General features: G+C 44.1%; 1 protein-coding gene across 1 annotated transcript in view; it reads right to left on the bottom strand.

Moving 5' to 3' along the window:
• Nucleotides 1-12,008, bottom strand: part of GNB4 (G protein subunit beta 4) — a 32,878-nt gene extending 20,870 nt beyond the window's left edge. Inside the window, exon 1 of the mRNA XM_050902432.1 lies at nucleotides 11,956-12,008. The gene's annotated coding sequence lies outside the window, so the exon portion shown is untranslated. The remainder of the gene's footprint in view (nucleotides 1-11,955) is intronic.
• Between the last annotated feature and the right edge of the window lie 2,549 nt (nucleotides 12,009-14,557).

Below are 14,557 nucleotides of genomic sequence, written 5' to 3'. Positions count from 1 at the left end.
TCTGTCTCAGAGAAGATTACAGTTTACAAACTAAGATGCTAAGTAATTTGGTTTCTTTTAATTAAAAAAAAATAAAATGCATTTTCACTTGCCTCGGCAAGCTTAGCTTATTCCCATATAAAATCACCATATAGACAGGAGGAAAAAAAAATTACTATAGAAGTGTAAATACACTCCTACCCACAACAAAGCATTGCTATTTTTGTGCCAAATATACAGAGATTAAAGGGACTGCAGAAAGAACAGCCTGTCTAACTGGATTCTTAAGAGCTATCAACTAAAGAATTATTTAGGCAAGAATTTTATTTTGTATCAAAAAAATCAGTCCTTCAGAATTGAATAAGTGCTTACCTATACATGTCAACCTCAGTTTTTCAACTCATATGCAGTAAGATCTCACAAGTGATTAACGCATAGCAGCAGAAAGTAAGAGAGGAGCTTTCACATAGCTTTCATGTGATCATCCCTACTAGTGATCACACAGGTGGCTAAACATAAGGAATGCTAAGTATAGTGCTTTACTAATTATAGGAAAAAGACACCAGGAAATAGTCCAGATCTCTCTCAAAGGAGCTATATTAGTAACTCACACACATTCAGGCTTCAGTCTGCAAAACCTTTATATGCTGAAGTCGCTTGTGTAAAGTTACCTGATTGTCTTCTGTAACTGCTGACAGCGTACGCAAGCTTTGCTGTCTCAACAGCGGTGGACAATGGGGTTCTGGCTCTGAAGCTGAGCTCCAGCAGCATACACAGACTAATACTTTATATATTCAGGATGTGCCAAAGAAGATTTTGATAAAACATATCCTCATTTAGTGACAGTAATCAAGACTTTGGCAGCTTTGCCCACTGATTTATGTCTCCCCAGAGCCATGTCTAGAGAGGAAAAACAGAGAGAGTTTTTATTTCTTATTACAGCCTGAAGGGAATGGATTTGACATATTCAAGAATGGTTCGAAATCTATAAACTTTGACATAGTGGACAAAGCCTTACACAAAGTGAAATCTCTGCCTGCACAACAGCCATTTAAAATAAATGCATTAATGCTATACTGTAGTTACATACCTTCAGATATAAAAAGTATTTTAGTCGGAATTTTATGTAATATATTTACTACGGTAGAGCTGCTTGAGGACCACACACACACTCAGCTCTCCACTGAGGCAAATTAAACATTTAATGCCTTTTTTTACTGTACCTTGGCCCTATGTTGTCTTTCCTCTGTTTCTCAAAGAGACCTTACCAGCTGTTCATTTTCCCAGGAATTCTTTGTTCTGATTTGTAGCTGTACTGCATCAATAAACAAAGACAACAAAGCAAGGTGCTTTTATATTGGTCAACTAATACTTAAATCCGAGCAGAGAGAGGCATAAGTTGAAATAACAGTATATAAGGGATGTAATTGTGCCATTGTGTACCTTGCTCTTTCTTTCTCTTTCAAACCTCTTCAGTGCATCTCCTTCCCTTCTGTATCTTTAATGTATATATTTTTCAGGGGTGCATTAGTTGCAGAACATCTTAGACATTTCAGTAAAGAAAAAGAATAATGGTTAATTTTTAAAAAATGGTTACCATTTAGAAAATAAGCTTGGAAATCCTAACTGAATCTTTTCCTTAAGATCTTTAAATTTTCATTTTGTAAGATGGAATTAGTTGTCGCTGTGATTCCAAGCCCCCAGGCACACAAAAAGGAGAGTTCTCCCATCGTCAGGGCCTCCAGTCTCCCCAAGAAGAAAACAGGAAGCAGCCTGGGTGTGACCTCGCTCGCTGAGGTCAGCGCTATTGTTGCACTTCTGCACATTTTGGAAGTGTTTTAAAGTGATATGTCTCCATTATAGCTTTAGTACAAAAACAGGAAATAATCAACCAACGCCTCTCGAGAGGAAGGGTATTAGCAGAACTTATTTAAACATCCATTTCTCTAACAGATACCATCCCCAATTTTAAGGAACCGATGAATGTATGTGCTCAAAATTGCATATACAACTGGAAAGGAGAGGTCACAAAAGAGACCCACAAGCAAACAATAAATCAGTGGGATATGAAAGCAGACTTGCCTCTTCGTGTGCCAACATGCCCCATGCAGTTACATCACGAATACAACCCCACCCATGAACTGTGGCAGAAGCAGTTTCAAGCCAACAATATTGCTCCTTCCTTCCTCCGCCAAAACACCTCATACCCCTACACATCATGAAGAATACAAATATGTGCCATTTTATACACACATCGCTACTTAGCTTGTGATTTTAATATAACTTTGAAATAAAGCCTGCCACATAAAAAGTTTGTATTTACCGCAATAACTACTTGGAGTTATTAACAGAAGTAATTTGAGTCAGACAAATATAAATATCTGTGTTCACTTTCAGACTTCAGCACTGCAAGCATCAACCTTTAGTATTTTTCACTAACAGAGGAGAGCAGAGGAAGCGGCAGCTTGAACGTGTCTTGCAGTAGTGCTGCTGGGTTTAGAATTCAATGTCATTTTACCAGCGCTGCCGACACTGCGCATGCACAGCTTGCAAATGAGAGAGCAAACCCACACGGTGATCAGTCTTAACAGATCACGACACGTCTCAGTGTTTAATGACTGGTTCGATTACCATTTCCATGGAAGACAAACAGACCAACAAATACTGACCTTGTTAACAGCAATCACAAAATAGACAAAGGAAATCACAGTTTAGAAATTAGAGTGAAATAGTTCTTACTAAATTTACTAGTAAAAAATGATCAGTGACTTTAGACTTTTACCCTTCTTTATACACTAAGTTGACAGTTCACTAGACTGGTGTCTTAAGCTCAGAGATACGAGTTTATTTCTAAAATCCAACTTAAAGTCTAAGCCAAGTACATTCATAAAACACATACAGAAAGCCCCTCCTCTTCTTTGCCCACACACACCAGGTTCTAGAAAAAACCCAAGAAATTCAGTGTTAAGCACAAGGTTGAAAAAAAGCACAGGAAGGAAGGAATTTTTTAAAGTCATTAATACTTCACAGTCCAAAAGAGTGATTTTTCCAAAAGTAACATTCTTGCATCTTATATTCATTATGTTTGTTTCCAGGTCAAAATGTTTTGGTACGTAAGCACAGATTTATTTTTATCACACTCCCTGCAAACAGAACTTCATGTGAAATTCAAATTATATTGTCTTTAGTGACTATAATAATAATTCTCCAGTGAAAATCTGGTTCACTGACCACAGGACACTCCATCACTGAACAAAGTATTACTGGTTTTGCAATTTAAAACACATAAGTAGTGGCAACAAAAAGATCTTAATGAAGCAAAAAAATATAACCCTAAGTAACAAGACAGACAGAGATGGTTCCAGTCCAATTTTGTCCTTAGGGAGAGACAGGTGGACGGACACGGACACACACACACGGACACACACACAGAGTGAGCTGACGTACTACATTATTTGCTTCTTCAAATAGCCAGCTATACCCAGAAGCTATTCTAACAAGTTTTGCCATGGAAAGGGTACTGTAGAATGACAATTCAAAGTCATTTTGAAAGACCACTTACATTTAAACCCATCTCTAAACAAGTTTGATTTGGGATTTTTTTTTAAGAGGCTAGTACATTGATATTTACTGAAGTGGCATAGTACCCTTGCATCTTGTAGGGCCAAGCAGTGTTATGCATATAAAATCTGGTCTGGCACCTACATGCACAAAAGATTACTTAAGCAGCCTCCTGTTTTCTGAGAGCATGCAGACTGCACAGTATACATAAAAGGCACTAAGTACACAGAAAATTTTAGGTTTAAAGTCAGTGGAGAAGATACACATTAAGAGGAACTGTCTACAGGAAAAGTGCCTCAATTCAACTAAGATGACTATTCGCTTGACTGAAATAATTTCTGGTTGACAGTTTTTGAAAGTGGAACATTCTTACACACTTCAGGAGCAGAAAGCCCAGCAGTACCAGTTACACATACACATTGCATCCTTTCAAATGTATCACCAGCTTGGAGAAAAAAAAAAAATGCATTTGATCTATACATAGTCTTCAGCACCCTTCCCTCCTCCTCACCATTCAGCACCACACACATACTCCCTTGGTACCAAAGTTACAGCGAGGCATTATGCAGTTCACATAATTATGCAGCTGTAACATTTAGCATACAGCTGTACTCTTTCATAAGACAAGGGATTATAAACATTTGCTTTTTTATACTGATTATCCAATAAGCAGATAAAACTATTGCCCTCAGGTCTAATTTTAATTTTGCTATTGGTTCACAATACATTTCTGGTCAATTATTTGTGATTTTAAGCCACAAAAATTAAGTCCTCTTCCAGACTAGAGTTCAGGCTACTTTAGTAGTTTATTCTATTTTTTTTTTTTTGAGATTTATATTACCATAGGCCTTAAAAAAAAAAAAAAAATCTACCAAAAACCTCACTTTACAGAGAGCCATTGAATGATCAGAAATCCCATACTAGAAAGTGAAAACCCTAACTACTGTTTTTCACCCCTACTAATACAAGTACGGGATTAAGAGTACATAGGCTGTGTAACTACTTCAGGTACCACTTGTGATGAGATTGATACATCTAACCTATACTCTTCTGAATTGCTTTTGCTGTTTCTCATGCAGTATTGCCTGTTTTCAAACTGTCACTTACTGAAAAAGAAACTACACCAAATATTTAAGGAAAATGTTATGTTAAAGCAGCATGTATCGGTGTGCTTCTAGCTATCTTCGCACCTGCAGAGTCCTCAAAATAAAGGCTGTCTTTATAGTAGGAGTATTTTTAACATACTGATTATATCTACCAAAAAACTTTTAGGCAAGACAAAAACCTTTCTTATAAAAAAACCTATCTAGATAAAGCTGGCATTATTTAAAAGGAAGTTGTAAATTGAACTTGTGATTCATTATTTTCCACGCCTTCACAATGCATTAAAATCTAAACGTATTTGTAGAGTTCATAGCCCAAAAGGGGGCGGGGGGGGGGGGGGGCGGGGGGAGCGCGGAGATATTCAGGTCACATAAACATAGAGGGTAGTGGTCACAAGTCAGAAATTACCTACCTGGCTCTTGGAAGGAAAATGACCCTAGATGAAGTCTCCAACAGAAGAGGATGGAAGAGAAACAAAATGCTGAGGGAAAGAAGTACAATACTCCCACTAGAAGCAGTCTTCCCCAAAGTGTCACTTTTTTTTTTTTTTAATACAAGAACTTTTCTATGAAAACGTGACACTCACTAGGTTATAAATAGCAGAATTCCCCTGTGGAGACAAAGCCTAAGGCTACAGACAGGAATGTATTTGCCAGGCACCGTGGCCACAAGAGAGCCCATGGCTCCACAACCTGCTTTGCTGGAGGTTATCTTTCCAATCCACTGAAACTTCTGTTCTTGTAAATACCTCCTACATATCTCAGTCAAAGTGAGCTGGGCCAACAGCAGCCTAGCTAAGTACATCGTCTCTGCTTCTAGCCTTCACCAAAGAGCAGACACTGTTCTTGTAAGTCTTTTGCTTTTAACGTTTGGGATATGCATACTACCATTTTGGAGTTTTTCTCAGCAACTGTGACTGAAAGATTAGTAAAAATGGCTAAATAGTCTTAAACTCCTACTTCCAGAAGCTAAGCGCGAAGCAAAATGATATCTGACTCAATGAAAAGGCAAACATTAGCCATACCACTGAAACTCTCATGCAATTTAACTGTTTGCTTAGGATGTTGGCCTTTCAGCTGTCATATTGTCACAGTTACTACGAAGGTCTACGATTCAGGGCCACAAGGTTTCTGTAGAGGTTGAGAACAGAAAATTGCTCAAGCTTCTGAAGCAACACCACTAGGAAAAGTCAATTTTCTTTTCTTCATTTCATCCCTTCGCAAAGTGCGTGTTGGGCTTTTGATGCCCATCTATTTGCATTTGTAACAAACTGTAACAGATGAGAGGGGAAAAAAAAAAATGCCTTAATGACTTCCTGTCTCCAGCTACCTGACCTTCCCAATTAGCTGCTTTTCCCTAAAGTCTGGGGAACAGCAACGAAGCGCTGACATCGTTACATACTCATTTATAGCAATTTTACTTTGGATTTGTATTACATTTTTATCCTGCTGTACAAAAAAAACCCCTAAATAATCCAGCTCCCTCTTTTGGGCTGCTTCTAAGACAAAAGAGGAGCTTCCCCTTTTCTGTTGCCTATCTTCAAGATGAAGGTTGTGTTTGTAGCACCCAAAACAGTAGTTTTACTTCCTGGCCACGTCATTCTCCATACTTTGGATAGGTTTTTTTATTTAGACACCTTGTCTCCAAACTACTAGAAAGAGTAACCACAATGGAGAAGTTTTTTGTCCCACAAGTGTCAGTCAATAAGACTGACAAAAAGGGGCATTTAATATCCTATAAAATGCTGCAACACTTCCCTGTGGACCACTGCTCTTCTCCCCTAAGATTGTTAGGAGCACCCAACACCCCTGCTATGTCCTTCCTACTGATCCAATGTAAGGAAAATGGTACTAACATCGTTATTAGTTTCTTGAAATTCTAGGACATCTGGACTTAATATCTTCTTGGAAACTTTGCCGTGCCATTTTTTGAACTCTGCCTATTGTACCTAATGTTGAGATTGCTACGAAACTTGATTAGCTCTTCTACTTCCTTTCCTTCCCATCACCAACATGCACATGTAAAGGAAAGGACTCCGTTTTGCATTCTCACATGGCAATACAAGATGAATACATTTGCTTAAACCTAATTTATAATTTTAGGGTGGAAAAAGCTTTTATAGAGTAAGCCTACCTAAAACCTAATATACCACAGATTTATTAATTTTTTAGTACTCTGACATTACATTGCACTTCCAAAATCTTTAAGGTAAATCACCAAAACTGATCAAAATCACTAGATACGCACTGAGGCTCTAAATTTACAGTGTTAAATCATTTTGACAAGCGTAGCATCTATATATGCAATCAGAATCTTTCTTTCAGCTCAATAACAACTGAACTCAATTTAAATCAAGAATCTGAAGGAAGGAAAATGTCTTCCCTTTCCAAACGAGGGATAAAATTGGTTTACATGAACAATCACTTAAAACAATCAGTCATGACAGGAAGGGTCACCAGAAATATACTCAGATCAAATACTTCTTTTAATCAGATCAATTTTAAATACCACGTGTTTTAACAATAGATTGTGAATAAGCATCTTTAATTTTAATGCAAGACTTTAAATGTGTACAAATACCACATAAATTGCATTTTAATATATAAACAGAAAATGACACAAGTGCAATTTATGTTAGAAATAATTACTACAGTAAAAAAATACATAGGGTAGCAAAAATTTATACAAAAATTAACCCAACAAGAATCAAATCATCAAGTTATCCTGAAACTGCTTGGGTGCTCTGTGCTAGACTAGATGCTGACCACCTGAACTAATAACTGTACTATGAAAACAAACCAAACAGGTCCAAGAGTTCCCACCGACTGTGAGGAGGTTATTTGTTCTTGTCAAAGACGTGAAGCCAGTCATCAAGAGCAGCTCCAAGATCTTCAACCTCATTTGAGAAACACATCCAATCCTGGGATTGATTTGATTATTTTGTTCCCCTCCCCCCATCTGAAAATTAAAATCTTATAAAATAATTTTAATCTTAACATTACTCAGCTCTTTTAATGTTTCAAAACAGTAGGATTCACAATGACTCAAACACTTGGCTTACGTTGAAAATCCATATGATTAATATTTGTCTGAGAGCTAACATAGGAAGGAGGGGAAAACTACAGTTTCTGCAAATTGGCAAACCTATTTTGCCTCCAAACAACTAATTTTATGTAATAGGTGGAACTTGAAAGTGCCTTTTACTCTACATTAGTCAGGCACTTCTATCTTTCCCCTCCTTTCCAGTTTAAGTCCTTTCAGAAGGCAACAGACTGCAAGAGTCATAGTAACTGAATCAGAGTTTGTTTTACTGTACATCAGCATTTCACATACTTTTGGAAGCAGAGACATCTTAAAGGAAATGAAACTGTCTTCACTGAATAGCATAACTATTTGCTAGCCAATGTCCATCTATATTTGTTTTAATTCTGTTTTTTATAAGCCTTCAGCTCAGTTCTCATTATGGTATTTCCCCACACTAACTATAGCAATTCATAATAATCAGAACATTGAGTATCACTGATGGCATCCAAGTTGACATCCATTCAAAACATTAAGAAGTTCACCTCTTGGTCTTTTGTTTCAGGCTCTCTGCAAAGACTGACTGTTTCATTGTTCATACACTGCTGAACACACTAACACAATCCTAAACAGTACAGATTTTTTTTAAATTAAAGCTGCTGCTTTGTATAGCACTGCCTCATGTTATCTAGAAAGCTCTATGAAGGTCTCTGCCCTAGTATCAGATATCAAACCACAACCTTAAGAGAACAGCATACGTTCATGTTTTTCGTGATCATTTGCTTTAGTTCTGTTTAGCATCTTTCACATAAATTCTATTACAAAACACTGGGTTGCAAAACACAGAGGTTTCATACAAGAACAAAACAATAACAACTAAATTTAATTACACATTTCAGAAGATGAAATAAGTGACAGGTCTGCATCCAATTAGAGGAGAGAAAAATTTTGGTGGAACTTAAAAAATATTTTCTTGATTAGCAATACTATGCATATTTTCTAAACAACAAGTTCCAGGCACTTGGGAATTACATTAATCTGAGCATTGATATTCTCAGACAGTATTAAGTACAAAACACAATCACTGCATTATCACTGTCCCTAAGTATTTACATTCCATGAGCAAGCACTGCACATCAAGCTCAGAGATTTTGAATTTCATACTAGTTTGATGAGACTTTTTAAAGTGACTCCTGAGATGAAAAACAATAAAGCAAATGACCCTGTCTTCAGTGGCACAACAGTCTTAATTTATGACTCTGGCAGAGAAGACAGTAACTGAGGAAGATCTACAATGCACTGCATATTGTGGTTGGTTTGGTTGGTTGGTTTTTATTTCTTACTTCACCTTCAAAATCTTATATTCATAAATTTTGCGGCATTTTAAAAAGTTGCATAATGGCCTAGGAGAGTACTATGCACAGTTCCGTATTCAAAAATATTTTTGCAGGGTTTTCTCATGAGGTTTTTGAGTCCCACCAGGTTTTTCTTTAGAAGCTGTTTGGAAAATTAAAATACTTGGTCAAATTAAACACTAGCTATATTAGTACTCAACTAAGCAACATGAAGATATAGTTGAAACTTTCATTATCCAACATAAATATAACAGATGACATTTGTAGCCAACAATCACAATCTTCTACTTAAGATTTAAATGACCTGAGCACTCTACCAAGACCAACTTTTTAAGCACTCAGGGAAAGGACTAAACAAGAGATAAAGCACCAGCTATTTACTGTACCACTTAAATAATACAGAATACAGAGAAAGACATCCCTGTAACCTGCAACTCAAATTTTTTCACGATTAACAGATGAAAGATATTATTATATGTTATTATTATAGCCTTGGTTCTCAACATATTAAATAAGTATAACTCATCTACATTATCCACTGTAAAAACTGCTAATTTTAAAGAAATAATACATAATTCAATATTGCCTATATTTCGCCATATGAGACACACAGCAAGACATATCCATAAGTTTATGATCTCCATCTTTTTCCTAGCCCCCTTCTTCCAAGACAAAATCAGTCTGTTCTGTGGAAGCACAAATTAACTTCACCACAGCCATCGTGCTTAAGAATCACAAACAAACATTGCAAAAACCCACGGAAGATTCTCATCCCATTAAAAGACTTTCAAGATTGTAAGGGTTTGTCACGTGGTTTGTTTCATTTTGATTTGTTAATATAGTTATTATTCCTGTTAACATTACTTCAGACTTTCCCCAACTTTAACCAGTAATTACATCTACTGTATCTGTCACTTAACTGTCAGATTAGTGACCACCTTTTACATCACTTCCAGTATTTCTAGTAGAAGTCAGACAGCAGCTTTAGGTTTTCCTCTGCACACTCGAATGACTTTGCAGGCTCATGTCCCCCAATATTCCCACTACTCCCCACAAGAACTACCAAAAATGTCTGGATCCTCTATTTATACTTAGAGTAGTATAAGAAATTCTAGAAAGCACATCAAATGCTCTAGCAGTTAACTCTGTAGGTGAAGCACGGCAACCCCTACAAACCAGAATGAGCTTGCGCTGACAACTGGCAAGAGGAAAAGCACCCAGCTACTACCGGGGAACCGCTTCTCACCGAGCAATCGCTCTGATCTCTCAGTTCAGATTCTCAGCAGAAAACGGACAAAACATTTTTCAAAGCAGAGACCAAACTAGAACACAAAACTCCACTGAATACAGAAAACCCCCCAGACTCAGAAAACTACAGTTTTCATCTCTCCCAATGCTTTTATGGTGGGTTTTAGAGGTTGGTTACCTGTCTCCTCTCTCTAGACCATTTTGCCATTCTTTTCCCTTCCTTTCCTAACACACTCTACCTAGCACAGAACAGCTACTATTCTGTTGTTTCAGAAATTGATTATATATAATCAAATTAAACTCTAAGCAATTTTTTCCTCAACTCATACTTAGCTTAGAGACTTACCATGTTCCTGTTTCAGAACTGATAACCGGCCTGGAAAATCATGTATTTTCCAAGCTACAATAATCGGTCTAATAAAAGACAACATGTGTATTCCCAAACTGTATAATTAACAGGAGGGAACAGATTGGAGGCTTATTTTGCATTAGTTCAGATAGTATTACAGCGTAAGCTAAACTTGTTGTCTATCAGATATAAGCAATTTGGATGCTTTTCACAATTTCCAATGGAGACCAAACTAAAAATTAAAGAAGCTGATAACCTCAGCAATAAGTGCAAATTAAAAAAAAAAAAAGGCAGATTTTGCAAAAAAAATATGGATGTGGAAACCAGCAATACCTACGAAGTATGACACAAAAAGCAACTAATGACTTTGCACTTTTCCTAAAGATGGGGAGTAACTTCAGATTTACCCTTGTCACAACACTCACGCAATGCATGTACGTCATAGCCCCTTGCCACAAAACGAATTTACAGAATGCCGAAACCCAAACAAGTTCTAGATGGGTATAGAAATAAAAAAAGAAGAGAGAGAAGAGTTTCCCTACATATTCTATAAACCTGGAGACTGCCTGTTGCTGCCAGCTGTACAGACTTTTAAATCCAAATTGCTAGGCTAGTTGATACTGTTGGGACGGCAGGAGCATTTGGAACACCCCTGTGCACAGGTCAACATGCCACCTGCACTGCTAATCCTATTATTTTCAGGGCCAGGTCTGTCCTTGACGACCCCCGGCAACAAGGAGGTACTTCCCAGACGAGAAGGGGCACCTTGGCCCCAAGACGATCTCTCTGCGACCTACACCTAGGGCTGCTCTCACAACTTGCAGCAGCGGGGCTATCGGTTCCGCGGCCCCGCGGGCTCCCTTCGGCGGAGCCGTGCCGGAGCTGGCGGCACGCGGGGCTCGGTGCCGCCGACTCCCCAGGCGGCTGAAGCCGCCCGCCCCGCTTCTCGCCCCCCACTCTAGGGAAATGCTGTGGGGACGAGCCTCTCCCTCCCTCCCTTCCGCCCCCGCCACCACCTCCGGGAAGCCCTCCCGAGGCCGCGGCGCCGCGGAGGCCTAGCCCTGCCCCGGCACCACCCTTCCCCGCGGAGGCTGGGCGCGGCTCCGCAGCATGCCCGCGCTCCGGGGCGGCGGAGGGGACGGGATGGGAAACCGGCGGATGCCGCCCACCCCTGCCGGGCCCGGCCGCTCCCGGCGGACCCCGGCGCCCGCAACCCCGAGGCGGGACCGCGCCCCTCACCCGCCCGCCACCTCAGGGCGGCGCCCCGGCGGGCCCCCTCCGCCCTCGGCCGCAGCCGGCGCCCCGGCGGGAACCGCAGCCCCGGCGGAGGGGCTTTACCTGCTGACAGGGTCGCAGCGGCGCTGCCGGCCGGGCTGGGGCCGGTACTGGCGGCGACGCCCGCGGCCGCCTCAGCGTTCACCCCCGCTGCGGCTGGGCTCTCCCCGCCGAGCCCCGCCCCCTCCCCCCAGCGCTGCGGCGCGGTGGTGCCGCCCATGCTCGCTCCCCCCCCGCCCGCCCGCGGGATGGGGCCGCCCGTGAGAGGCGGGGGCCGGCGGGCGCGGGGCGGCTGCTGCGCTCCCGGGCGTCCGCGCCGGGCTCCGCGGGGGCGCGACGGCGGGCAAAGGCGGAGGGGACGCCGGGGCTTCCCGCCAGCGCGGCCCCGCGGCCCTCCCCGTGCGCGGAGAGCTCCGGGCCCGCCCGATGCAGAGCCTGCGCTGAGGGGCGGCGGGGCCGAGCCCGCCCCCAGGCTCCGCGGCCCGAGCAGCGCCGGCCCAGGCGGGAAGCGCGCTGGAACCTGCCGCCCGGCCCCGAGCGGCCGCCGCCGCCCGCCTGCAGCCCCTCTCCTCCGCCCCGCGTGCGACCGAGCGCGGCGCGGGGGCGGCCGGCGCTGCCGCCGGACCAGGAAGTGAGGCCCGCGGCCCCCCGCAGCCCAGCCGTGCCGCTGCGCCCCGCTCGGCCGAGGCTCCCCGGCGCCGGGGCGGGGAGGGGGCGCCGCCGGCCGCCCCGCGGGACCAGCCGCCGCCCTCAGGCGGCCCCGCCGAGCCCCGGGGGACAGGCAGAGCTGCCCGCCGGCCAGGCTTACGCCCCCCCCGCCGGCGGGGGCCCGGTTCTGCGGGCATCCTCCGCCCCGCCGCGGCCCGGGCGGGAAATACCTGCCGGCTCGCCGCCGCCGGGTAACGGTCCGCGCGGATGTCACCGAGCCACCGCCTCCATGGCGCTCGGTCGCGGCGGGAGGAGCTCCTCCCCCTCCCGCATGGACCCAGCCAACGTGACGGGCCGTTGCCATGGCTGCGCAGCGCTGACGTCAGAGCGCTTAAAGAGACAGCGCCCCGGAGGGCCCGGCGCCGAGGCCTGCCGAGCCCGCCGTGGCCTGGAGTGGCGGGGCGGGGCGAGGCCGGGCCGGGCCGGGCTCCCTCGGCCGCAGTAGGGCGGCAACCTTCGGTGCGGCGAAGCCACAGTGCCCGCGGAAGCCTGGTGTGAGGGCCCCAGAGCCTGGCGGCACCGGGCACCGAGGGGAGAAGCTGTCCCCGTGCGGCGGCGGCTGTGCAGCCGTATCACGGAGTGCCGCAGAGCCCGCGGCGGGCCGGGCGGCAGCAGCAGCAGCTCGGCTGAGGGCTGGCAGCACATGCCCGCACGCCGGCAATGACTCCCGTCTCCTGGCAGGGCGCCCGGCGAGGGCTGCGGGCCTGTCTGGGGTGGCAGGGGGTGCTGCGGAGCACAGGGCTGAGGACAGGCTGGCGAAGCACAAGGCATCCCGTGGGGTGGTGGGTCAGCGCCCGCTCCCAGGGTGGCTGCTGGCACACGGGTGCCCACCGAATTGTTAGCGCAGCTGTGGCCAGAACTTCGCCTTTACGTGGAGCCAAGGGGAGCACAGGTTTTCCATAAAGCCTTTAACCTCCCGAGCACCCGAATGGCGGGCTGCCCTTCAGTGGCACCCCAGTACTCGATGGCCACGTTGCCTTGCTCTGCTGGAGTGGCCTGGGAAGAAGCGCGAGGACCTGGCCTGGCCGGGAGGTGTAGGCTGGGGCTGCAGGGACCCTGTGGAGCTGCTCACAGGTGTCAGGAAGTGACACTAGGTGAGGCCCCAAACCCTGCATTTTCAGCTGCCTCCTTGTAAGCAGCCCTGGCCTCTGTGGACCTGATCAATAAAAGTCCTGTCTTGCCTTCAGCGCGCAGTGGGCTGCGGTGTTTCTCTGATTAGTAGCAAGGAGTAACTCCACTGAACTTTGCAGATCAGTAACAAGGTAGAAGTGATGTGTGTGAATGGATACTCAAATCTCGTGTATTCCTCACAAAGCTGCGATCCTACGTCCCTTAGCGGTGTACCCATCCTTATACTGGCATGTGGAAAGCAGAAAGACCGTCAGAGACTGACTGCTAAGGGTGTATCTGTCTCAGTGTGGATGTGTCTGCCCTTCCACGTCCAATGCTCAAATTACGATCAGATTGCCAAACTACAATCACAGCCAACGTGAGACCTGAGAATATACGGAATAGCTAATTTGTGGAATGCTCTAGCCACACCTTCTCTGAGTCTTGCCTGCTCCACTGACCTTGATGCCGCAGGGACACCTCTATAGAAGTCATTGCCTTGGCACAGCCAACATAAGGCAGCCCTGGTCAGGACTCCAACACCAAAGATGGGACACTTGCATCATCCATCTTCTCAGCATGGGTCTGCCACCCCATCAGCACCACAAAGTCTCAAGATTTTTGTAAAATATTTTACATGAGTATCATAACTACTGTGGGTAAAGAATCTTTGAGCTATCAGTGTACTACTGATAAGTGGCTCAGTGTTAACGGTAGTACATACTGGAACGTACAGTACGTACTGTAATGAACCAGCTCATTGCTTACCTTAAATCAGTTTTAAAAAACATTTGTGCATTTCTCTTAACTGACTCAAACCTATTATTTTAATAGCTTTGTCCTGGTT

This window comes from Gymnogyps californianus, chromosome 10 (genome assembly GCF_018139145.2).
Source record: "Gymnogyps californianus isolate 813 chromosome 10, ASM1813914v2, whole genome shotgun sequence".
Taxonomy (NCBI): Eukaryota; Metazoa; Chordata; class Aves; order Accipitriformes; family Cathartidae; genus Gymnogyps; species Gymnogyps californianus.
This window is presented reverse-complemented; position numbering and strand designations above follow the sequence as displayed.